The sequence below is a fragment of the Melanotaenia boesemani genome, chromosome 6 (assembly GCF_017639745.1).
Source record: "Melanotaenia boesemani isolate fMelBoe1 chromosome 6, fMelBoe1.pri, whole genome shotgun sequence".
Lineage (NCBI taxonomy): Eukaryota > Metazoa > Chordata > Actinopteri > Atheriniformes > Melanotaeniidae > Melanotaenia > Melanotaenia boesemani.
This window is the reverse complement of record NC_055687.1, coordinates 1,445,919-1,473,778: the sequence shown is the minus strand read 5'-3', so window position 1 is coordinate 1,473,778 and position 27,860 is coordinate 1,445,919. Positions and strand designations below refer to the sequence as shown.

The 27,860-nt window shown below is 44.6% G+C and overlaps 1 pseudogene; it reads right to left on the bottom strand.

Moving 5' to 3' along the window:
- Nucleotides 1-1,778: 1,778 nt before the first annotated feature.
- LOC121641523 overlaps nt 1,779-27,860 on the bottom strand; it is a 69,764-nt pseudogene continuing 43,682 nt past the window's right edge.

The window sequence follows — 27,860 nt, the reverse complement described above, 5'->3', positions numbered from 1 at the left end:
TTAAGAGTCTGATTTAATAAAGTTTTTCATGTCATCAAGAGGGACTTTATACATGTAGTATAAATCCCTGCTTGATAGAGTAAAATTGCCCAGCACCAGACAGCAGCCAGACAATCATTCTGTTTGCAACGATGCTGGACAAGACAGGTTAAAAAAAAAAAAAAAAAAAAAATTATGCAAATGTGACAGAAAAAAAGCAGGCGTGAACCCACCAGCTGAAAAAACCTCCTCCATAAACACAACACATCCTCCAGGAGTAAAGATTTAATCAGAGTTATCGTTAGCTGCTACGCTAGAACAACAGATGCAGGTTAACAGTTTAACAGTTGCCATGGTGATGCAACCAGAAGTGACCTGACTTGATGATGTTGTGAAGCCGAACTTGAAGTTACCTGGCTGATAACAGCATTATTTATCACATTCCATCATAAAAACATCACCATCACTACTATGTTGCTAAGAGACCTCTATTTAGACCTGGACATGATGATGAAGCCACTTCCTGTCAGACTTTCCACCAATCAGAGAGCTTAGATTGACGGTAACGTCCAATCAGGAGCAGCCAAAGATCAACCAGTGAGCAGAAAGTTCTGTGTGTGTGTGAAAAGAAGAAAAATAATGCTCCTCTATGGCTGGAATAAAGTCAAGAAGACGTTTCTGATGCACGGTGGCGCCACAAAGCAGCTGAGCTGGAGTTGGTTTAGTGAGGATAGCAGGTAAATAGTAGCAGGAATAACTGGAAATGAGGAAAAAGTGGAAACATGGAAATAGTTTCTGTTGTGTGTCTATTCTCCTGAAAGCCATGGAGGGTTAATAAAAAGAAATCAGTACTGATACACCCATCCCCTCCAAAGGAGCATCCAGCTTGTCATCAGGGGACAAGCTGCTTCTCTGATGGTTTGGGGCTGCATTAGTGCTTCTGGCATGGGCAGCTTCCACATCTGTTCTGCTGGGATCAAGTCTGGGTTGATGAGATTCTGCTTTTATTTCTATTTCACACAGCGTACCAGATTTCTGGAGTTGGTGTCGAAAGATTTAAATGCTGTTTTTTCTTGCTTGTGTAGGTTTGGAGGCTGCAGTGTGAGGTGGAGAAACACCTCTTCCTCGTTGTTTGACTGCTCTTCTTCATCTCAGCCACTGTCCACATCTCCTCAAATGACCTTCAGTTCTAAAATCTCTCATCTGAAGAGAAAAAGACACGAAAATCCAGCTGGATCAGGGAGGATGAGGAGGGCTGTTCTTCCTCCTGTATTATTTGGATCTTTATGACTGCAACAGAAGTGATTCAGACTAATGGGAAAGAATATTTTTAACTACTGTCACCCCCCCCCCCCCCACACACACACACACACACAGATGTGCTAAAACACAGTCTTTGTATTCTTCCTCAGCATCTCCTCCTCTTCCTCACTGCAGCAGCCAAACCAAATTCTAGAGAAAATTCTTGTGTGTTTGTCCCTTGACCACAGCTGTCCTCCGACCTCGTCCTCTTACATGTTTTATGCCGCGAGGCTGAAAGTCCACACCACACACACACTTCCTGTTCCAGCTCAAACATCTTCGTCTCTGCTGTACAGGAACATGAAGACTCTGCAGGTGATGGCATGGTGGGAAAAATCTCAGGCGTTCCTGGAAAACTGGGAAAAGCCATGTCACCACGAACCCTAAACCTGGAGCACTGTACTTCGTGCTGGCCGACGTGTGAAGCCCTAACCCCCTAACCCCGGCCCCAACCCCGGCCCCAACCCCAACCCTAACCCCGGCCCCAACCCGAGCCCATGCTGCTAATAAAGGAAACTTTGTAATTCTCAGATGTTTTCTGTCAGTAAACGTCAGTCTGAAGGAACATCGTCACGTCCAACCCTAGAAACACGGACATGACCTGAACAATAAAGAGAAGCATGAACCTCCACAACATGGCAGCTGGACCCGAGCACTGGTTCTGGATCCGGTTCTGGATCCAGCGTATACAGCTGGAACTGAGCTGATGTCATGATCAGAACAGCTGGTTAAGTATTTCCTGTGTTTATGAGCTGCAGTCGTTGACATTCAGCCCAGTTCTACCAGACCAGATTCTGGTCTCTCTAAACAAACTAGAGGCCGGTTTGAGTCCTGAAGGAAAATGGCGCCTTGTGCTGGAATCAGGAGAAACTGCAGATTTATTCATAAAAAGGTGTTTTGAGTCTGTGTTCGAGCTCGAACCTGCAGTCTGGCTGCAGCCACGAGTTTGTAATTAGTTTCTATGAAAATGTTAAAAAGGACAGACGGACGTTCTTTCTCCTCACGATGCATCTCCACTTTATTCTGAGATACAAGAAGAAAAACAGAGTTTAAATTGAATGATGAGCAGGCGGCTGCAGTAACAGTAACGTCCATGTCAGAAAGTCTACCAGACTCTGATACTGGTTAGTACTGGTTACTGCTGGTTATTGTTATAGTTGGTTTAGTAGGTTAGCAGTGTAGACATGTTAATGTAGAGAACAGGAAACATTCAGACTAATCAGAGATGCTTTGATCACATGATTAGTTGTCTTCATCCATCGTGGCACTTCATTGGCTGGATCACTGACATCAGCTGAGATGAAAGTTCTGCTGAATTTTGTCCCTTTTAGTGCACCGTAATCCTGAAACCTGCTCTGATGTGTTTAACTGCTGTCGTAAATAAAAGATGCCCTGATGCTGACTCAGGTTAAAGTCTCTTCCTCCTCCTCAGCTCTTCATTCCACTCTCCCTGAAGCAGTTCTCGTTTCCTCCACAACCGCCGTAGCTGTAGCGGAAACATCTGGATCTACTGCCGCAGTAGAACCACATCAGGCCGTATCTCCTGCAGCCACCGACCTTCCTGCTGGAGGCAAAGAGGAAACAGTGAAGAACATCACTTCTCCGACCTGGTCATGAATCTAACTGCAGCAGAAGATCAGAGGTGGAGATGAAACCAAATAAAAACATCTGGAACTGACTCCACTTCATCCCTTTATCATCACACCCAGAGCCTTGCCTTCTCGGTGGTCTCCTGGGGCTGAACTCCATCCGTCCCCTCCTCCTCTCAAAGTGTAGATGACGTCCATCTGCTCGGTCTCCATCAGTTCGTCAGCCTGAACTCCGTATGCTGAAAATTCCTCATCTTCAGAGCCCTGCCTGGACACACACAAGATGTCAGAGTTTCCTTGTTTCTGGCCTTCATTTTATTTCCTTACATCCAATTCATTTATTTGCTTTGATTCACTCTGACTTATGTATTTACCTTATATCAATTTAATATTTATCTCTAGTAAGTATTATTTAATATTTTAATGTATTATATTTATATGGGGCAGCTTGGCTCAGTGGGTAGAGCGGTCGTCCTGCAGCCTTGAGCGCCTTGCATGGCAGTTTCCGCCATCAGTGTGTGAATGTGTGTGTGAGTGTGTGTGAATGGGTGAATGTGACATACATGTAAAGCGCTTTGGATAAAAGTGCTATATAAGTACAGGCCATTTACCATTTAATTCCAGTCTTTTTTCTTACATATTCCCATATTTATTTAACCATATTTTCTTTTTATATACTGTAATTGTAAATACAAGAGTAAGGGATTAAATAAAAATAAAAATCTGTTTCCTATACCTGAGTTTACAGAACCGATCTGCACTGATGTCATCTAATAAATGACTGTTTTCAGTCTGGAAGGCTGGTGGAGAAACATTATATATATATATATATATATATATATATATATATATATATGTGTTTATTTTGTATATAAATAATTTAAAAGAATCCTGTATAAACCTGAAACCAATATTATTTGCAGACGACACAAATTTATTTTGTAGCGGGAGAATCTGCAACTGCTCCTGGATACAGTGGAAAGAGAAGTCTCAATATTGAAGAGATGGTTTGACAACAATAAATTGACATTCAATTTAAATAAAACAAAATATGTCATTCTTGGAAATCGTCATTTCCAAACAAAATTAACTCAAACAAGAAACTAAGAATAAACAAAATAGAAATAGAAAGAGTAACAGCTACCAAGTTTCTTGGAGTAATAATTGATGATAAATTAAATTGGAAATCACATATAAGCTACATCAAGTCAAAGATATCCAAATCAATTGCAATAATACTTAGAGCCAAAAATGATAATCCTAGGAGCTATGTTGTCCTTTGCCTATGGGGCTCAGTCGGGCTCAGCTCGAAAGGGTGACATGGGCCCCCTCCCGTGGGCTCACCACCTGGAGGAGCCATAGGGGTCGGGTGCAGTGTGAGCTGGGCGGCTGCCAGAGGCAGGGACCCTGGCGGTCTGATCCTCGGCTGCAGAAGCTAGCTCTAGGGATGTGGAACCACTGTCCTTGAGAGGGGCTGGACCATCTTCCATTCTGGAGTTGCTCCCGGTGAGAGACGCTGAGCAGGTGTGGGCATGCTCATTGCTCCCCCAACTTGGCGCCTGTACGTTGGGGTTTACCCCGGTGGACGAGAGGGTTCAGGTGGGGGGACGGGTCCTGACTGTTGTTTGTGCTTTTGCACCAAGCAGCAGTTCGAAGTCAGTGAGGTGCTTAAAAAGCTCCACAGTGACCTGAACTTTAGAACCAGGAGCATTGGAACATCAATGGAGAAAACGTGCATCTCCATTGAGGTGTGAAGGTTTGCGTAAATTCAGCCAAGAACTGAAGCAATGTTCCAGTATAACTGTGTTAAAAAAGGGTCAGTGCAGTGCTGTAAACATGTGGTGTGTTCAAATAGGAGGCTTTAACACTGTAAATAGGGTTATCAGTGCTCTCAGGGTGCATAGTGTGTGTTGGTGGGTGGATGTATGGCTCAATGGGAATGAGGATGTGAAATTACTGCTAAAATTTATGATGGAAATAATATTAGATTGCTTTTCCCTTTGCTATACAGTGTATGTATTTTTGTTTTTCTTCCATGGATTTGTGGGATTCCGGTAACAGGATGATTGTAAAAGGTAATTATTGAAGTTTGGGTTTGATTAAATGAGTTTTGCTTCTCCCTTTCAGACATGTTAAATGGATATATTTGCACGTGTGTTATGTGCGTTGTGAGTATGAGTGGGTGTACATATACATACATATACAGTCATGGACAAAATTGTTGGTACCCTTCGGTTAATGAAAGAAAATATCACAATGGTCACAGAAATAACTTGAATCTCACAAAAGTAATAATAAATAAAAATTCTATGAAATTTAACCAATGAAAGTCAGACGTTGCTTTTCAACCATGTTTCAACAGAATTATTTAAAAAAATAAACTCATGAAACAGGCCTGGACAAAAATGATGGTACCCCTACAAAAGACTGAAAATAATGTGACCAAAGAGACGTGTTAATCCAAGGTGTGTCCACTAATTAGCATTACAGGTGTCTACGATCTTGTAACCAGTCAATGGGCCTATATATAAGCTACAGGTAGTCACTGTGCTGTTTGGTGACATGGTGTGTACCACACTCAACATGGACCAGAGGAAGCAAAGAAAAGACTTGTCTCAGGAGATTAGAAAGAAAATTATAGATAAGCATGTTAAAGGTAAAGGCCATAAGACCATCTCCAAGCAGCTTGATGTTCCTGTGACTACAGTTGCACATATTATTCAGAAATTTAAGATCCATGGGACTGTAGCCAACCTCCCTGGACGTGGCCGCAGGAGGAAAACTGATGACAAATCAAACAGACGGATAATACGAACGGTAACAAAAGAGCCCAGAAAAACTTTTAAAGAGAATAAAGGTCAACTTCAAGCTCAAGGAACATCAGTGTCAGATCGCACCATCCGTCGTCGTTTGAGCCAAAGTGGACTTAATGGGAGACGACCAAGGAGGAACCATTGTTGAAAACAAATCATAAAAAAGCCAAACTACATGTTGACAAGCCACAAAGCTTCTGGGAGAATGTCCTATGGACAGATGAGACAAAAATGGAACTTTTTGCCAAGGCTCATCAGCTCTATGTTTACAGATGGAAAAATGAAGCATATGAAGAAAAGAACACCGTCCCTACTTTGAAACATGGAGGAGGCTCTGTTATGTTCTGGGGCTGCTTTGCTGCATCTGGTACAGGGTGTCTTGAATCTGTGCCGGTACAATGAAATCTCAAGACTATCAAGAGATTCTAGAGAGAAATGTGCTGCCAGTGTCGGAAAGCTTGGTCTCAGTCGCAGGTTATGGGTCTTGAAACAGGACAATGACCCAAAACACAGCTAAAAACACCAAGAATGGCTAAGAACGAAACATTGGACTATTCTAAAGTGGCCTTCTATGAGCCCTGACCTAAATCGTATTGAGCATCTTTGGGAGGAGCTGAAACATGCCGTCTGGAAAAGGCTTCCTTCAAACCTGAGACAACTGGAGCAGTTTGCTTATGAGGAGTGGACCAAAATACCTGCTGAGAGGTGCAGAAGTCTCACTGACAGTTACAGGAATTGTTTGATTGCAGTGATTGCCTCAAAAGGTTGTGCAACAAAATATTAAGTTAAGGGAACCATCATTTTTGTCCAGGCCTGTTTCATGAGTTTATTTTTTTAAATAATTCTGTTGAAACATGGTTGAAAAGCAGTGCCTGATTTTCATTGGTTAAATTTCATAGAATTTTTATTTATTATTACTTTTGTCAGATTCAAGTTATTTCTGTGACCATTGTGATATTTTCTTTCATTAACCGAAGGGTACCAACAATTTTGTCCATGACTGTATGTATATATATATATATATATATATATATATATATATATATATATATATATATATATATATATATATATATACACATACATATATATGTGTGTGTGTGTGTGTGTGTGTGTACATAAAAATGGGTGTATGTATGGTGGGTAGAGAATTATTTATTGATTGTATAGATTTATTTCATGCATATGTATATATGTTCACATAGTTTTAATTCAGTATTAAAGATAGTTTTCTTACTGTGTTGGTATGTATTATGTTTGGTACAATGATGTCAACATGAATAAATCAAATCAAGATCATGAAAGATTTGCGTTGTCATCAGCGTGAGCTACCTGTCCGTGAGGCCGGACTCTCTCAGCTGCAGGCAGCTTTGCTTCATAGATGGTGGAGGATACGTGTTCAGACCCACTGAAACAACCCAGAAAGAAAGATTCATGTTGGTGGTTGATCAGAAACAGATGTCCATCAATCATTCCATTTTCTCATGCTTATCCGGGGTTGGGTCACAAGGGCAGTTGCCTAATCAGGGAAGCCAAGACATTCCCAGCATATCTGAGAGATGTAGTCCCTCCAGCGTGTCCTGGGTTTTCTTTGGGGTCTCCTCATGGTGGGAGAGCCCGGACATCCTGCGGAGAAAACTCAACAATGTTGTTCTTTCTGTCACTGCCCACAACTCATGACCATAGGTGAGGGTAGGAACGTAGATCGACCGGTAAATCGAGAGCTTTGCCTTTTGGCTCAGCTCCTTCTTCACCACGACAGACCGATGCAGAGTCCACATCACTGCAGACGACGCACCGATCCGCCTGTCGATCTCCTGCTCCATCCTTCCCTCACTCCTGAACTAAACCCAGAGATACTTGAACTCCTTCACTTGGGGCAGGACCTCATTCCCCACCTGGAGAAGGCAACTCAACTCAACTCAACTTTATTTATATAGCCCTTTAAAACAACCACGGCTGAAACAAAGTGCTGTACATAAATGGACAAAGCAACACAAAGTACAAAAATCAACCAGGAAATAAATAATATCATAAAATATGATAAAATAATTGTTCATTGTTTTAAAAACAATGAACACTCCACCCTTTTCTGGCTGAGGACCATGGTCTCAGATTTGGAGGTGCTGATTCTCATCCCAGCCGCTTCACACATGGCTGCAAATCACTCCAGCAAGAGCTGAAGATCATGGCCCGATGAAGCCAACAGAAACACGTCATCCCCAAGGAGCAGAGACCCAAACCAGATCCCTTCAACACCTCGGCAACACCTCAAAATTAAAAATGTTATGAACAGAAGATTTACTGCAGACAATGCAGACCAAGCTCTGGCACCAGTCAAACAGGGACTGGACAGCTCATAAAAGGGGGCCTGGCACTCCGTACTTCCGGAGTCTCCTCCATAGGAGTCTCCCTGGGACCTCCTAGTCCACAAAGCACATGTAGACTGGTTGAGTGAATGTCCATGCCCCCTCCAAAATCCTGTAGAGGGTGTAGAGCTGGTCCGCTGTTCCACGACTGGGATTAAAACCATACTACTCCTCCTCTATCTGAGGTTTGACTAGCCGACGGACCCTCCTTTCCAAGACACCTGAAAACACCTTACAAAGAAGGCTGAGGAGTGTGGTCTCCCCTGTAGTTGGTGCACACCCTCCAGTCCCTCCTTCACAAAGACTACCATCCCAGTCTGCCAGTCCAGAGGAACTGTCCCCCAAGGTCCACACGATGCTGCAGAGGCGTGTAAACCAAGGCAGCCCTACAGCATCCAGAGTCTTAAGGAACTCTGGGCGACCCTCATCCACCCCTGGGCCCTGCCACTGAGGAACTTTTTAACCACCTCAGTGACCAAGTGCCCGAGTTTTTGCCTAAGCGACCACCAAAGCCGTGTTGTGCTTAACCTGCCAATACCCATCAGCTGCCTCCTGAGTCCCACAGGCCATAAAGTCTCAATGGGACTCCTCCTTCAGCTTGACGACAACCCTCACTGCTGGTGTCCACCAACAATTCTGGGGATTCCTGCCACAGCTCCAGCTGGTTGCCTCAACAATAGAGGCCTGGAAAACAGCCCACTTGGACTAAATGTCCCCCGCCTCACCCAGGATATGGTTAAAGCTCTACTAAAGATTGTAGTTTAAACTTTTTCTGACAGGGAGCTCCGCCAGATGTTTCCAGCAGACCCTCACAACACGCATGGGCCTGCCAGGCCTGACCGGCATCCTCCCCCACCATCTGAGCCAACTCACCCCCAGGTGGGGATCAGTTGACAGCTCCACCCCTCTCTTCACCCGAGTGTCCAAGACATGTGGCCGCAAGTCCAACGATACAACTGAAAAGTCGATGATCGAACTGCAGCCTAGAGTGTCCTGGTGCCAAGTGCACACGTGGACACTCTTATGTCTGAACAAGGTGTTCGTTATGGACAGTCTGTGACGAGCACAGTAGTCCAACAACAAAACACCACTTGGATTCAGATCAGGGGACCGTTCCTCCCAATCACGCCCCTCTAGGTCTCACTGTCGTTGGCCATGTGAGCATTGAACGAGGGAGACCTGGGAAGGAATGCTCTCCAACACCCCCCCAAGGACTCCAAGTGGAGAACATGAGCAGCTCTCATGGCTGCTGCTCAAAAATTCTTCTTCTGGCTCATTTATCCAAGTTAACTAAATTCCTGTTTCCGCCAGCATGTCAAGGTCTGTAGGGGACAGTTTGGTTCAGTGATCTCTGATCTCTGTTTTGTTTCCATAGCAACCATACCCTCACCTGATAGGCAGGGTATCAGCTAGATAGAGATAGATATGCCAGCTACATGAAGTGATGATTCTCCACCAATGAGAGTATTACAGCGTGTCAAGCGCCACTCTTTAGGGTCAGTAAGACTGGGAACCAAACAGAAAGTCCCAGAAACATAGGACGGATTGGATATTCTGGAACCTTCCCAATTTTTACCCGTGTAAATACCATACCGGACTGGAACAGACAGGGCTCATGTTTATGAGAGGAAAGACTGGACTGGACTAGATCAGACCAGACCAAACAGACCAGACTGGACTGGATCAGCATTGACCAGACCAGGCTGAACAAGAGTAGACCAGACCAGGCCAGTCCACCCTAGACCAGATCGAACAGGACCAAACCAGACCAGACTATGCCAGGCCACCCTGGACCGGACCAGACCAGATCAGATCAGCACAGACCGGCCCAGGTCTGACCAGACCACCCTGTAACAGACCAGACCAGACCAGACCAGATCGGACCAGAGTGGACCGGTCAAGATCAGATCAGATCAGACCGGACCAGGGTTGACCAAACCAGATCTCTGTGTGTTCTTACTGCTGAGGGCAGAGAGGAAGACCCTGAAGAAGCGTTGGACGTAGCCCTGCTCGTCGGCCACCAGCCTGCTGATGTGGATCAGGTGCTGCTGGACCGGCAGACCTGCCAGCTCCTCCACCTGAGTCCGGTTGTAGCGGTCGCCCACCGTCACCACAAATAGTGCCACCCCGTCACACTTGGCCTTCTGGGAGACGTAGCTTAGCCTGGCCTGGTCCCGTCTGGAGGCCGTCTGGGTGGCCACCACTGCCAGCAGAACCTTCCTCCGGCCCGGCTGGCCGGCCTTTAGCAGAACCTCCTTCAGGGTGTAGTCCAGCGTCTGTCCCAGCACAGACGAGCCGCCCTGCTGCTGCATGTTCTGGACCAGGTGCCTCCTCATCAGCTTCTGGTTCTGATAGGTCTGCAGGCCGAACTCCAGCTTTGGGGCCCGGACGGCGCCCTGCTGGACCAGGGCCACCCGGGCCCGGTTTGAGGCCCGTTGTGGCTGAGAACTCACGGCAAGCTGCTCCACTACAGAACTCAGCAGCTGCTGAGCTCCAGCGTATTCTTCTGCCTGCATCTCCCTGGATCCGTCCAGTACCATGGCCAGGTCCACCTCCACCTGCTGAGGCTGCTGCTGGTCCAGGATGAAGGAGCACTCCTCTGAGGGTCTGCAGGGGTCTGAAGAAACACATGAGACCACTTTACTAAAGATCAATACCTGCTGGTCCAGCTGGAGGCTCGCTGCTTACCGTAACAGATGGCACATTTCCTGATCTTCCTCAGGTCAGCAGCCATGGTCTGCGGCCCCCCCCAGCACCGTGAAGATGGAGTTACCCGAATCGTCCACCTGGGAGGAAACAGAACCAGATCACAGCTCAGAAATCCACCTGCAGCTTTAAACGTGCAGCAGGTCTTCCATGGAGGTGGTTTGGTTGCATGAAGGAGCGAGTCCATGTGTTTGAAGTTCAGCAGGGTCTACACAGTTTATTAAATCAAATATGTACAGACGTGGAGAGAAAATTTATTATTATTCGTGTCTATAAAACATGTTATTAATGACTCGGTTTTTTTCTAGCACCTTGCAGATGAGGTGGTTTTCAGGTCCACACAGTTACGTGGGTGTGTGAATCGCTCACAGACCAGATAACATTTATGCACGGATCAGTTCACGTGTTCATGCTTAGAGACTCCTCCCAGTTTCACACATGCATGGTGTGTTTAAGCGCTGCTGGAAAACCAGGACATCTGAGTTTTGCTCTGATCTCTTTCTACAGGTCAGCAGTGAGGAGGAAATGAAGTAAAGAATATCTATGAATGGATAGACGGACAGACGGACGGATAGATCTGTAAAATGAAGATGCTGGAGCTTTGTTTCTGTCACTGCTTTTCGCCATGATGAAAGACATGTTTCCTCTGACAGATGCTTCACCATCACAAACACATCACTACAACTCTGTTTATTTGTTTTTGTTTGTTTAGTGCTTTGTAGATGTGGAGACTGGTCCTCCTTCAGAAAGTTGGGGTGGAGGAGTGATAGTGCTACATCACCTTCATGGCTTCAGCGATGTTGACGTTGTTCTTCAGGGAGATGACCACTGGGATGATGTTCAGAGCCCGGTACACCATCATGGCAACCACAATGTCACTGGTGTCCTGGTCCGGCCCGTTGGTGAAGAAGATGGCCACCTTCCTCATCCTCAGCCCTGATCTGACCCGTTTGAAGATGTTCTGACCCACGAACAGCATGGCGTCTCCAAGGTGGCGCTGGTCCCTGGTGCGTTGCCAGGGAATGTCCTGCACCGCAGCCACCAGCTGCTTCTTGCTGCGGTGCTCCTGAAAGCGGATTAGGGACCTGGTCTGGCCTCCGTAGCCCACCACCGCCACCCGGGCGCCGGTCGGACAGCTGCTCTCTGCTATGGTGATGTCCTCCAGCAGGGTCAGCAGGGCCTTGCGCTGCCTCTCAAAGAGGGCCAAGGCCACGTCACTGGACTGGTCCAAAGCAAAGACCAGCTCGGTGGGATAGGCCGGGCACCCGGACACACCTGAACCAGATATCAAGAAAGAGAACCACGCTGAGGTTAGCTTCTGATTCATTATATAATCAACAGCTGATTCCACTGCTTTTAGGGATCCGGACCACATTAGACCAGATTAAAAACTACAAAATGTCCCAGGTAGCAGACATGTCTAGGCTTAATCTCAACCACTTTTCATGGCTCAGTCTCGTAGTTGCTGTTTCTGTCCAGCTGAGGGCGGTGGTGCAGTTCGGTTGGACGTGCAGATCATTTCTCCTCCATCCAGAAAAAAATTCCTTCATAGAGCTTAAAATGTTAATGACAGCAGACTCATAGTTCATGTAAATCCACGTGAGGTGGTTTTTAGTAGAGAATAAATTTAAAAAAATCTGTGTTTACTTGTCCTGTCCAGCAGGATGATCGTCCGGCTGTGTTCATGTGCTCGTGCACATGAGTGAGTTGCTGACCCCAATGTAAGTGTTTCCGAGGACCTCTCTCTTCCATCTAAAGGTTTTAGTTCTATTTTTAACTCTAAATTTGAGTTAAGCGCGTTGGAGCAGTAAAACACTGATAACATGCTGGACTGCGGTCCTTGTAGGACCAAATTGTGTAGCCCTGGTCGAAAAAAATCCAAACGTTTTATCTGAAATTAAGAAGCAGGAATTGCAGCATCTTTCCAGACAGGTTTGTAGTGACTCAGGAATCATCACTTTTACTTCACCATCGCTTCTACTATCTGGACGTTTGTTTACTTTTTCAGACATCCTGAAGGTCGATGTTAAAGTTCTGATTTTCTGTACTTGAACTTTGGGGAATGTCAGGTACAGCTGGGATGAACACCCCGGAGGACGGACGGCTGAGCTGCAGCTTTAAATGGTTTTTAGAGCATCTTATAAAGGAGCACAGGCAGCTTTTTACATACAACACCAAGCACATCTGTTAGAATGAGCTTTTAAACCTGCAGATAAAAACAACCTGCACGTCTGCCTGGAAACCAGGAGACAACCTCATGAAGGTGGTTAACGTTAAACTGGTTTAATTCAGTCTGTGAATAATTTGTCAACTGAAGACAGAATTTAATCGGCAGCTTCTCTAACTTTTATCTAACCCCCGTCTTCAATCATCAAACTCCACTCCGATACCCTGGACGTTACAGAGACATCATGGAGACATTTTAAAACCACCACAAAGATTTATCAACACTTCTCTCACTAAACGTAGAATAATGGATCAGACCACACGAGCCCAAAACCAACAAATTTCTTCAGATTTGAAAAATGATGTCACGCAGGTTGCACTAAAAGGACCAAATAACGACTTCACGTTTCAACTCCCAGAAGGAAGTAAAAGACTTTTGGACTCACCGTTTTCCTCCAGGCTAAACGCAGACATACGTACCGTGGGAGCAGACTGTGGAGGAAGACGTGGTTTAGTTTCAGATGGAGGAGAAGTGAAGATGATTCCTGCACATCAACACTCACCACAGTTGTCCCTGATGAAGGTGATCAGTTCACAGTCCTGCCAACACACGGGATGGTTTTTATCTCTACAGATCAAATTTTCCTGATTGTTGAGGTGGATTTAAGGTGGATTTAAGGTGGATTTACCGTCTGGTCTCTGCTTCCTGGAGGACCCCTGAGACCCTGGAAAGCAGAAGAGGAGTAGCAGAAGCTCAAGCACCTTCTTCCACACAGAAATACTCCAACAAGAAAGTTAAGTTAATTGAATCAAATCTTTTATTGGATAAATAAATCAGCTGATTTGGTCACAGACGTTTGTTAGAAAATATCTTAAAATCAGAAAAAAGTTTTTTCCACTGAAAAACTAAAGTGAGCCTCACAAAATGACTGAAAGGCAACATTTTGACTCTTAAGTAAATTTCTCTGGTGGCCTTTATCATGCAATCAGAGCCATGAGATGGGGGATGGGGGGACCCAGGCATCTCCTCAGCCAGTCCAACTGAACTCCAGACCAAGAACTGGGGTCCTAATTTGGGATTCATGAGTAAGTTTATTCGTTATTTTTCAACATGAGTAAAACAAGTGACTAAAGAACAATATCCACACAGAGCTGTGATTGGATCAATCCGCGCCACGATTGGACCACACAGAACCGTGATTGGACCACACCGAGCCTTGTCTGTGTCACGTCTTTTCCTGATTAAATGTGTGATTATTGTTTATTAGTTGGTGTTTCCTTATTATTTCCAGTCAGGTCCAGTTTTGCATCCTGCTGCAGGAACCTGTTTCCCTGCTACATGTCCAGGTCCAGAGTCAGCTCAGTTCTGATGTGGGTCTGGATCATGTTGTATGAACTAACCTGCATGAATGTTTTGACCCATTTGGAACTCTTTCCGGACTAAGTCGTGATGGAGTTTTTACCTCTGAGTGACGTCTCCTCAGACTGAAGGCAGCTTTTTAAAACATGTTTAAACTGACCCTTCGTCCTGGATATCCTGGATTTCCTGACGCTCCCTTGTCTCCCAACCTGCCTGAGTTTCCCTGCATGATCAAGACCAAAAACATCCTTGATGAAGCAGAATATGAATGATGCAGCAATATAATTAAACCTGACATGAGTGTGTGTGCACACACTCACCCCTCGACCTTGGTTCCCTTTGCGTCCTGGATCTCCTCTGGATCCCGGCAGACCGGGATTTCCCTGAACAAAGAAAACAACAGCAAGCCATCATCCAACAGTCATACTTCCCATTCCTCCGATGTAAAACTCCAGACTCACCGGCAGACCAGGATAACCGGGAAAACCGGGATCTCCCTGTACAGAGACGGGAAGGAGGAGTCATTTCACACATCTGGATGCTTTCAGATTTTGAGGTAATTTAATGATTGAATAAAAAGTTTCAGCTGGAGTTTCCTCAGTGACCTCATCTCCATCCACCAGCTGACATCCGTACAGACTGGAAACAGGAAGTCATTCAGCTGTACCTTTGCACCGTTGGGTCCTGCAGATCCAAACCCATCTCTGCCATCTGAGCCCTGAGAACACAGTCAGAGTTACTGTCTAGAAAAAATGCTCACACATCAACACCAGAGAAGATTTGGTCCAGACTTTGTCAGCTTCACATCAAGAGTGGTGGATAAGTCTCCATGACGACTGTTTCTGTTGACATCAGCACATCAGCATCGCCAGCAGCCATGTGGAAATCAACATGCAGGCCAGAAGAACAGAAACCAGCTTGCATGCTGACAGTAAATGTGTTAAAGCTGTCCATCAACAGCACTTAAATCAACATTTCAACGTTCTGAGCTTCCTGTTTATGATCATTCCTGGAGCCATTGCTTCCCTGCAGCATCCTGGGGCTGAGAAACCACTTCACTGCAACTTTCCCATCCTGGACCATCACTTTACAGCACCTCGCCGCACGCTAGCAAATGGATATCAACACACAGTGGGTAGAGTGGTCGTCTTGTAGCCTGAGGGTTGCCGATTTGATCCTCGGCCTGTCAAGCTCATTATGAGGTGTCCCTGAGCAAGACATCGAACCCCAAATTGCTCCTGATGGGTCGTGGTTAGCGCCTTGCATGGCAACTTCCGCCATCAGTGTGTGAATGTGTGTGTGAATGTGATGTAGAATGTAAAGCGCTTTGGGCAAAAGCGTTGTATAAGTACAGACCATTTACCATTTATGGCTGATTGATTCAAGAAACGCAAGGGAACATTATCAGAGGAAGAGAGGAAAAGAAAGAAAGGAGCAGAGCAAGAGATAAGAAAAGAGAACAGGAGTACAGGTAGGATGAAGACGATTAGCTGCAAACAGGGCAGGTCTCAGAGAAGAGACAGGATGAAGACGGAGCTGGATTATCCCTCTGTATCTGACTTTATTAGATTTGATGTCTGTCAGTCAGGATTTGGACTGCAAGACTCCATATTGGGCCCCCTACTGTCTTATTTACCTTACATTTAGAAACTGCCTCAGTGTGTCCTTGCAGAGATTTGATCTGGGCTGGAAAGTTTCCGTGCTCTCACATGCTTCTTTCCAGACCCTTTCCAGAACATTACACAGCAGCTGTGGGAAAAGTTTGTAGTTTTCAACCTCAATGTGTCAGATTCTTACCGGCATTCCTCTGGGTCCCTGAATTCCTGGTGCTCCCTTCATGCCTGGCTCTCCTGGTTGGCCCTTCAGCAACAACAAACAGGTTCAACCTTCTTCAGAACATCAGGCAGTGACCTCACAGTTCAAACTTCTTTTTAAACTTTGTACAAACTGTGGTCCACTCTTCCTGAAATGACTAATTTGTTTTCTTTCTGCCACGTTCGCTCTGGTTGCTCAGGCCTGGACTTGATTCATCCTGCTTTCATTTTGACCTTTACTGAAAAGCCACAACTTACAGTTAATGGATTGGATAGTAGGTCTTCAAAGGTCTGTTGCAGGGCTGCCTAAGTCTGGTTCTCGAGATCTACAATCCTGCAACTTTTGGATGCAACCTTTCTCTAACATACCTGAATCAAACGGCTGAATTCCCTCATCCATGTCATTCAGGTCTGCAGAGGCTGGTAACGAGCCATTAATCTGATTCAGGTGTGTTGAAGAAGGGTTTCATCTAAAGGTTGCAGTATAGTAGATCTTGAGGACCACACCTCTGGTCTAGTGTGTAGATTTAGTGCCATCTAGTGGTAAAATGTGTGTAGCACAGCTGTGAATATACGGTGGCCATCAGCAGCTAAACTTCTTCTCGACATAGAGATGTTTCATGTGTGAGTGGATCCAGTGGCCTCAGGTGCAGCGATGACTGCACTGCAGGTAACTACATGTGTTCTGTCTTCTTCTATGGTGCTTTAAGGCATTACTGATCCAAACGGAGCTCTAGCTCCTATCAAACAAAGCTGTTGCTGCAGTTTTAAAGCTTGTTTGTCCATTCAGAGACACCGTAGTAAAAATGGTGAATAGTGAGCAGACAGAACTGCTTCATTCCAAGAGAATAAAAACATAACAGTTGTTTTAGTAAATTCATTTGATACCAGTCGATGCTGTTGATCTTTCGCTGCTCCTGACTGGACGTTTCCACCAATCAGAGAGCTTAGATTGACGGTAAGTCTGACAGGAAGTGGCTTCATCATCATGTCCAGGTCTAAATAGAGGTCTCTTAGTAACATAGTAGTGATGGTGATGTTTTTATGGTGAAATGTGATAAATAATGCTGTTATCATGGATCATTGTGGATTTACCAGATAGAGTCTCTGAATAAAACTACATTTAGTGGCTGGATTGTAAACCTCCTGGACGGGATAGAAATGCTGGAAAACGTCTGTAGATCAGCTAAAGGGTAAAATATCGATCACTTTACCCCACAGAGCTACACTCTAATAATAATAGAATAATCTAAAAATCTAATAATAGAAGAGATAGACCTCGGGGAGACCTGCTGGAGGTTTAAGGGTTAAAGTGGGTCATTAAACATCTCGCTGAAGTTTATCAGAGGTCAGAAGCAGGAAGTGATGTTGCACACCTTCTGTCCCATAGCACCACGTCTCCCAGCTTGTCCCGGGTCTCCGGCCTGTCCTGGTTCTCCCTGCAGGAAAACAGACAGTCAGAGCTGAAACTGTTTTCTGTGCTCTGGTGGTCCTGCTCCAGAACTGGTCCAGAGTTCGTTAGATGGAGCTGTGGTTACAGCGGATACATAATGGTTTGTTGACTCAGCAGGCTAACTGAAGCACACAGATGTCTGTCCACCACACTCCCTTCTGCCACAGCAAGACCATCAGCACACAAAAGAAAGTGGGAATCATCTCCATCAGTGGGATAAGGACAATAAAAAATGGGGACTTAATACATGTAGATGATTTGTACTGGACATACAAGTTGAACCAAGTAGATTTTTAGCTGCAGCTGTGTAAGTATGTATTTACAGTAATGAAGACGAAATGGTTCCCGGCTGTCTTACTGAAAGGAATGTGGGGGCGGGGAACTTCTGGAAAGAAATCAAACAGCTAATCTCTGAAACTTTAGACATTTTCCTTAATCTGCGTGTGGAAAGCTGCCGTCCGACAAAGAGGTGTAGACTTACTCAAGATAAACATGCCTGCAAACAAAACCCAGCTCCATCCCCCAAACCTGAAGCTCAGTTTACAACATGGAGGAATTTCATTTCAAAAAGAACGAAAAGGAATTCTGGGAAAACAGTGTTTTGGGTATACTTTAGCTTCTCTGGATGTAAGTTAGTCTAAAACAGTGTCCTGGCCTTCAGCTGCTATTTGTTCAGAAATAAAGTTTAATCAAAAATGAGTATCTGGTCTTCAGAAAGAGTTCTCCAGATTTCTTGAAGGATTTTCCAAAACTCTTCTTTGGAAAGTCGCATCTTTTCCAGACACCCAGTGGTGTCTCATAATTAATGTTTTACTAATAAATCTGTAGACATGAATAACCGTCCTCGTTCATGGGATTAATGACTAATATCTATACTTCCATCAATCCTCTACACAGTCTTCAGAAATAGTTCTCCAGGATCCTTGAAGGACTTTCCAAAACTCTTCTTTGGATGTTTGACTTTTGTTCTGTTCTCCTTAGCAGATGATCCCACACTGCTTTGGTACTGTTGAGGTCCGGGTTCTGGGGAGGATCCGTCCCTCCATCTGACCCGTTGAGGTCCGGGTTCTCGGAGGATCCGTCCCTCCATCTGACCCGTTGAGGTCCGGGTTCTGGGGAGGATCCGTCCCTCCGTCAGACCTGTTTCCACTGTTCTTCAGTCCAGTTCTTGGGTCATGTGACCTCAGCCTTTTCTGGCTTCCTAACAGCCACGTTTCCATGGAGACCATTTCTGATGAGGCTTCGGATCAGCTGAAGGTCCAGATGCATCTCTCAGGTCCTGGTTCAGGTCTTTGCTGGTTTTACAGGTGAAACCAAAGAAATGGGAACAAATGAAGCGTCTTTGTAACAAAGAGCCTAAAGATCCAGTTTAAACTGGTTCTTTGCTGAGTCGTCTGTTATGTGTCGACACATCTCTGGTTCGTCCTGCGAGTCAGGAGCCTTTTACCCTGAAGGACTCAGAGTCTGAGTTAAGTTCCTCTGGACCTGGTCCGGTACCAGGACTGGACTGGAACTGGTCCACTACCAGGAGTGCAGAAAAATTCTGAGAGACCTTCAGAAAGCTGGAGAACTGTTGATGAAGACCAGTTTAGAAAAATACAACAAAGTTAAAGATGACAACATGAGGACTGGACCAGGACTCTGGATCAGGACTCTGAACCATATCTAAGTCCCTAGGATGATGCAGACTGACCTGACGTCCAGGAAGTCCAGGCGGCCCGTCTGGTCCCTTTTCACCGACGTCTCCTCTGCGTCCCTGCAGAGACACATGAAGGACAGCATCACTGCCGGTCCACATGCTGGTTTCAGGCTGCTGCATCGTCCCTTCACATCAGGGACGTCCAGCAGAACTTTGGACCTGTTTGTTCAGAGAAAGTGTCCGTCCGTCCATCTGTTAGCAACATTCAAAAAGTAATGAACAGATTGTGATGAAAATTTCAGAAATGGAATAAAGGAACCAGTGACTAGATTTTGGGGGTGATCCGGATCATCGCCTGGATGTAGGAATTTTTGAAGGATTTCTTACTATGGAGAGACAACAATAATTTTGCTGTTACAGCTTCTAACTAAAATATCTTTGGTGGAGGTCTGCTCTCTCTGAGTGCTTCTATTTTTTATCTGGTTTCAATTTTTGGCTCATTATTCGCCAGACACACATGCTTTCTGTTATAGAGAAACATCCAGTGGAGTTCCCTGGAAGTCTGACTAGCAGCCAGAAGCCACCAACAGGAGGAGGAGGAGGAGGAGGAGGAGGAGGAGGAGGAGGAGGAGGAGGTGTTGGAATACAAACAGAAGATTCTAACATAACTTTTTTCTTGGACAAAGAAAAGGAGGAAATTATCAGGTCTCAGGATGAAAAAGTCTTTTCTGAGACCTGGCTAAACCAGGAGCAAATATCTTCAGTTGACCAAGGCAACATTTATTTTTACAACACATTTCTTGTACAAGACAATCCAGTGCTTCCTATAAATCATTAAAAGCATTACAGATGGTGCAAAGAAAGCATTAAAAAGTAGTAAAAGGCAGCAACAAACAGCATAAATCACAATAAAATCATGAATTAAATTGAAATGATAAAAAGCCAGATACGGTAACAGTTAGTGTGCAGGCTTCATGTATAGGCTCATGAGAAGAGAAAAGTTTTCACATTTGGTGAAAGTTTGATCTCCACTGAGTTTGTTCCACTAGTTTGCTGCTTCTCATGATGTAGATGAGATGTGCTCTACACACAGAGACTCCGACCAGGAGGCGGAGTTGCTTTATGTACTGATAAAATTACAAAAGTTAAAAAAATAAATTATGGAAAGTGTCACTGTAAAAACAGAAGTAGAAAAATGTAAAGACCCAATGATGAGCTGTGAATACGCAGCTCCTTTTAACTTTTAACCAGCCGTGAGAACAAACTCTAAACTTCACCGTGTCTACGAGAGGACATGAAATCATATCAGTCAACCGCAAGATAAATAAAAACGTTTGATAATCACAAGATACAAAGCGATTAATGAGGCTTATTGAAAACAATGTAAATTGATTAATTATGCAGGTTTTTTGTCAGAGGTCTGGTTTGTGATGTACTTTAACATCCTGATGAAATGCAGTAAATGTGTCAATATTTGAGTTACTTGAGTATTTAACTTCATCCTAAACACCTTTCAAACTGAAAGTTTCTATTTTATGTATTAAATCTTCACTTTTTTGTTTTAAATTTTAGTTAGAAAAAAAATTATGGAAATAATTTTTACCAGCGATTGACTGAAACGTTCTTTATCCTCACCTGTGGCCCAGAAGCACCTGGGATCCCCGGGGGTCCTGGTATTCCGCTGTTACCAGGGCTGCCCTGAACACAGGCGGGTAAAAACAGTTAAATAACCATCACATACACAAAGACAGCAGCACCGAGAGTTTGATTTCTTCTCCTACCGTCTCACCGCTGGGCCCCCGTCTTCCATCTGGACCCTGTGCAGCACAAAACATTCGGCTGGACCATTACACATGTTTAAATAAACAACTCCACAGTTTTCATCCTCATCCCTGATCCAGCAGCCAGGGAAGAGCTACAAGCAGAGAGAATAATTCTGTCGCAACAGCCCGTCTATCCACAACCAGGACCAGGACCGGGATGACTGGGTCATCACATCAGAATGAATGTGGAGCTTATGTTGAACCATCCTTCCTGCAGCCAGGAGCTGCTGATCAATGACCTGATTAAGTGATCACCACCGTTTACATGGAGCACTTTGATCCAGTCCAACGTCCGTCAGAATAAAACTGCATCATGTAAACACCTCAGCTGATCCGATCCAGAGGGGGTGTAAATCTGTCCACGATCAGGAGAAAATACGCGTCTAGACCCATCCTGACGGTCTCTGCAGGGGTTGAAAGGCCAGCGTGCCGTTTGTATTAGTCAGGCTAGTTGACGCTAACCATGTTTAGTTGATGACATCATCCAGAAAAAAATACTTCACTTTATTTCTGCTAAATGAACAGTTTTTATAACCCCAGATACGGATCAGTACTTTCTTCATCGAGTCCGAGTGATCATATCTGAGACGTAAGGTCAGAAGTCTCACCTGGTTTCCACTGCCTCCTTTCGCACCGGGCCTTCCGTTCAGTCCAGCTGGTCCCTGTGGAGGGAAACGCACGTTGCTGCTGGTTGAAGATTTACAAAAAGTCTGAGCAGATTTCTGGAGTATTATGGCTCCTCATGTGACCCATCCTGTAAGGAACCAGCTCTGAATACTACACCACTAACAGGACTAAAACTCTCCAGTCCCAGAGGATCAAAGTCATCTCAGTTCAGGTTCCACATCCAGCTCTAGCTAGACTGGACCAGTACAACAACAGCACAATAACATATAAATAATAAATAATAAAAGAAGTACATTATCAAGATGTTTACATCGAAAGAGCAATCCTTTAAATATTATAAACAACATGAAATTTCTGGAAAAAATAAGTGACTTTTATACAGAAATAACTGTATACTATAACTATATAGGTTTCCGTGATAATGAAAAGCTGGACATGGATTTTCTTTGTGGTCTCAGTAAAGCAAACAGTCTTTAAACAACGATGTTTCCTCCCAGTCGTCGTTAGTAACGTTACCTCCTAAATATCTCACCGGGACGTCCCTAATCTTTACATCACGGTAACGGTATCTGCTTCTGCTCCACTTGGCAAAGCAAATTTGTTCAGTACAATACAACAACCAGATTATCATTTTGCTGTTATGATGCTGGACAGGACAGGTTAAAAAAAACAAAGAGAATGGGCCAGAACCAGTTCTGCAGAAAGGACAGAGGTGCAGCAGGTCCATCAGCCTAACGTCGCTCAGTCTGAACTAATGCTAAGCTAAGCTGGTCCTAGTTAATCCTGGTTTGGACCTTTGTTATCAGAATGAGGACTCAACCAGATCTTGCTGCTGCAGACAGGACTCACGAACACAACTTCAGACTGAGCCTCTGAGCTGGGCGTCCATGCCTGACATCTCTTACCGGTGATCCTGGGTTTCCAGGCTCTCCTTTCATTCCTGGACTGGTGTTGTTAGTACCCGGTTCGCCCTGTCAGACAGAAAGCAAAGATGAAATCCACGTGTTGTTTTAGTTTCCAGCTGTTATCCAGACAGCCGGGTTTTCCTTATCCATCCCTCTCACACACATTTAACTGGAAACTGGTTTAGTTTCCATCCTCTTCTCTTTATCAGACAACTTCAACCTGTTCTTAGTTTTCAGGGTTTGTTGATGTAAAAACCACTTAAAGAGCTCTGTTATCGTCCAAACAGACCTCTGACCTCAGCATCAGGAGGAACATCAACGTTCAGAAAGACTCCTGGTGGCCTTAGTCCTGGTCTGGTTCTACCTGATCTGGTTATACCCCTGAACCTCTGAAAGAGGCCCTGTTCACATGAAGACGCAGAAACAAAGTTTTGGCCTCTTGTTTCCATGGAAACAGAGTTTTGGGTGAATAAAAACGTAATGGTTTGAAGAACTTTCTTGAAATGCGAGGTGAATCTCGACTCGTGTTTACACACCTGTAAACAGGCGGTTGTTATGTCTTCAGGTCTGAGGAGCATGTACAGCATACGGCACGCAGGGCGTGTCGTAGCAAAGCTTCAGCGCCCTCTACAGGCCTGGCATGCACACTGGATCGTTTCCAGTCCTGTCTGTAGTTTTCACCCCGCTGTTGTATTAATGCAACTTCACTCAAATATGCAAAGGAAAGATTTTGGGGGCTTTGCATAGAAACATTGTTGTGTAAACATGGCCTTAGGAAAATAAGCTTCATGTTTATGTTCCTCCACATGATCCTTTCACATGCGGGGCTCAAACCACACCAGGGTTCACAGGGGAGCCTTATTTTCGGGGATGAACCGTGACTTCGCAAGCCACGTGCACGCGCTTACATATTAGTGCACATAGAGCAGTCAAAAATATGGTCACTGCCAAAAAACCTGCTTCTACTGTATGCAGCTAGTTTAATGAGAAGCAGGGCCGGAGGGTTCTGTTAAAAACCACAAAAAAAAGCAGATCATGTGGGCGTTTAATGGACGCTCACAACACAACAATGCTGCTGGAACCAGAACAGACCAGCAGAAGATTTTATTCATTCAGTCAAATAAATGAACAAACACACAACGCTAACAAATTAATACTATTTCTCCCAATAAATATGGAAAGATGAAACCTGAAAATGGACTAGTTTAAGGGCTCCCCCAGCTGAATGTCATTTCCAACCCTGCTCACATGTTTCATCTTTCTGTAGACGCCAACATTTTATACACAGTCCTTGTAGCTGTGAAGATAAGCTTCTTTTATTTTCTGTGTACCCTTTCAGACATGAGGCAGAAACAATAGGCCTCATGAAGAAGAGGCTGAACTGGAATTTTCTGTGGAAATTTTCCTCATCGTCTAACTCCTTCCTACAGCTCCCCACCGTCCAGGCTTGTAAACAGAACCAATTTAAAACAACACATGGCTGCCAGAGAAACACGTTTTCCCAAATGTTTCCAGCAGAGAATTATCCTGCAGAGTTCTCTCTGTTATTTCGCTAAAGGAAAGCTGAGACCCTTAAATGTGTTTAAATATCAGTCTGAAGGACTTTGCATTGATTCCAGTGACATCCAAGTCTGGTTTGAATGTTCAGCTTGAAATACAACAATTGTCTGGTCATTTGGTTTGGAAATCTTACAGGAATGATGAGAACCGGGAGGCCTTACTCGCTGGTCAAGCCTTCCTCTTCATCATCAGCTATGATGAGACAGAACTGAAGAAATAGAGAGGAAACTCACCGGATCTCCTCTCAGTCCCCGTTGTCCTTCCAGCCCAGGCTCCCCTCTGATACCTGGGTTACCCTGGAAACAACAGTTCAACCTGTCAATCACCTGAAGATGAGCTTTCTACTGATGTCGACACATCAAGAGGCAGAATGTTTTTAAACATTTTACCGGGTTTCCAGGGTGTCCCCTCTCTCCTCGAATCCCGTCTCGTCCCGTCTCTCCCTGTAAACAAGAAACAAACCACAGCTTTTTTCAGCCAGATGACAAACTTCCTGCTGGTTGCTGCATCATCATATCCGCCGGTACATCCTATCTCAGCAGAAACATGGAGGTGAAGTTGGGTTTCCGTTCAACAGCTAAACAAAATAAAAACAACAACTTTTTTCTATGAATCCGACTAGTTTCAAATGTTAAAAAAAAATCTAATTTTATTTATAAAGCGCTTTACATTCATAAGTAGCACTAAGTGCTTTACATGATAAAATGCACACAAAAAACAATGTTTGCCACCACAGGGACAGCCCAGGTTCAGGCATGCCAGGGCCACACCACGGCCATTTGGGCTGCAATACAAGAACCTAGCCACCCAGACCACAGCCATCTCCATGGCAACGATCCTGCAGACCAAGCAGGCAATGGTCCCAGCGTGGAGGGTCCCCATGAGAAAAAACACTGGAGTTAAAAATGCTAAAGTTCTATATTATAACTTGTTTCTATCTATCTATCTATCTATCTATCTATCTATAATGTTTTTTAGTCTTCCCATCTTCTCAATCCGAATGAAAAGCAGTATTAGAAACAAAGCTCCAGCTTCTTCATTTTACAGACTCCAGGATTAAAACAAAGTAAAAATTAAACTCATTGTGGCTGTAAACAAAGCAGTAAAATTTTCAACTTTTCTCTTGTTTGCTGCATTTGTTGCACTTTCAGAGTGGAAAATCAACACTGCCAGACCAGAGGACCCCGTAACCAGACCCTGTAGCCAACCAAAGGACACCGCAGCCAGACCAGTGGACCCCATAGCCAACCAGAGGACCCTGCAGCCTACCATAGGACCCCGTAGCCAACCCGGGGACCCTGCAGCGAACCAGAGGGCCTGGTTAACAGACCCAATTGCCAGACCAGAGGACCCTGTAGCTAACCAGAGGACCCCGTAACCAGACCCCGTAGCCATCCAAAGGACCCCGCAGCCAGACCAGAGGACCCCGTAGCCAACCAGTGGACCCTGCAGCCTACCATTTTTATTTATTTATTTAACCTTAATTTAACCAGGTAAAAAATGTTTGAGAACCAGTTCTCATTTGCAAACATGACCTGGCCAAGAGGTCCCAGCAGGAACAAATAACGTACATACATACAAACATACAACTGTGCATACACAAGAACCACAATACAACAATACAAAAAATACACCTAACAATGCAGAGCAAGTACAAATATATAAAAATGAAAGGGGGAAGGGAGTAGGTCTCAGTATATGGGACAGATCTATATGAAAGAAAAAGTAGTGGACAAATGTTTGTATCTGAGTGAGAGTCAGCATCGTCAGCAGGAACAAGTGTTGACAATAATCTGTTGAAGTCTCTGTCTAAACAAAGAAACAGATATCAGAGATGGAAGTTTGAGAGTGTTCTGCAGTGTGTTCCAGTCATTTGCAGCAGAAAAGTGGAAGGTGTTACGGCCGAAAACAGTGGAAGTTTTGGAAGTAATGAGCTTAATAAATTCGGATGACCTGGTGTGATGAGTGCTGTGAGCGAAGTGGAGAAGAGATGACAGATAGAAAAGTGTCTTGTACAAGACTGACTTGTAAATAAAAAGAAACCAATGATGGAGAGGACCCCATAGCCAACCAAGGGGCCCAGTAGCCAACCAGAGGACCCTGTAGCCAGACCCCGTAGCCAGACCAGAGGACCCCGTAGCCAACCAGAGGACCCCGTAGCCAACCAGAGGACCCTGCGGCCAACCAAAGGGCTCCACAGCCAGACACTGTAGTCAGACCAGAGGATCCCGTAGCCGACCAGAGGATCCCATAGCCAACCAGATGACCCCGTAGCCAACAGAGGACCCCACAACCAACCAGAGGACCCCGCAGCTAACCAAAGGACCGCACAGCCAGACACTGTAGTCAGACTAGAGGATCCCATAGCCAACCAGATGACCCCATAGCCAACAAGAGGACCACATAGCCAACCAGACGACCCCGCAGCCAACCAGAGGGCCCCGTAGCCAACCAGAGGACCCAGCAGGAGCAGCTTGACTTTGATGTCAAACCAGTTTTTTTTTTTATTTCTGAGACCCTTTCCTCTGATCCATCAGTTAATGCTGGTGTTACCTTCACCCAAGCCATAGTTTTTCTTTTGTTGTTCACGTCTGTGTTCCAAACAGTATTTTCTGGTTCCTCCTAATTCTCCGAAAAGTACCTTAGTTTCAGTGTCTGAGAAATTCCTCTTCTTCACCCTCTTTGCTATGATGACGGAGAGAAAAAAGTGCATTTGCGCATTGTTCAAGGGAACGCTGCTACCATATTTGGTCAATTGGAGGCATTTCTGAATGCAAATGTACATTTGCAAGCATGGTTGTTTAGAACAGATGGGATTTTTTTTACTGGTGTGGGCACACACGTTTGATGAATCAGGATTTTTCTTGTACTTACATTTTAAATTTCAGTCCTATGTAAAATTTGGAACTTTTTCTAGCACAGTTGATAAATGAGGCCTCTGGTCACTCCGGTCCACCTTAGACCAACTTCTTCACAGCCTGTTTGTTAAATCTCTCCTTAAAACTCACATCTTCTTTTTGGCCTTTGTTTTTATTCTTCTGTTGTTTTTGCATCCATTGTGCTTTTATATATTTTAATTCATCATTATGCTGATGATTGCCATGTCTATATTCAGCAGAAATTACATGGCTACCACTTCCTTCAGCCATCCTTGGCTAGCTTAAATTACTTCAGAGCGTGGATGGCCCTGAACTTTGAGTTTTAATGATAAAAGAAAAATCAGAGGTCATATTTTTCCAACTAAGTGGCTCCTGTGACACCCACCATGTGGACCCTGATCATCTATCTGAAATAGAAATAGAAATAGAAATTTGGGATGAAAATAGATGGTGGCTTTAAATTTGACCCTCAGCTCAGCTCCAGAGTAAAATCCAGCATTTTACAACAGCAACAAATTTCCAGGATAAAACGTATTTTATCGAGACAGGAAACTCTACAGGCCTTCATCACTTCTGGGCTAGATGGTTGTAACCCGCTTCTATACGTCTCCTGACCCAGTCTGACAGGTGAAAACATAACTCACCTGTTCACAACCTCCCCCCGCCCTGGTTCTCTGACTCCCAAATGTTGTCGTTTTTAAACATGCTTCATAAATAAATTTGGATTTAATTAATTTTATTTTTAAAGCTTATAACTTTTGTTTCCATTCTGGATGGCCAGCACTTGCCCAGAGAGGAACAGTCAGTCTTTCTCCAGCTTTACACAAATGTATAAAACACCATATTTCTGGAATATGAGAATTAATCTGCTGTTCG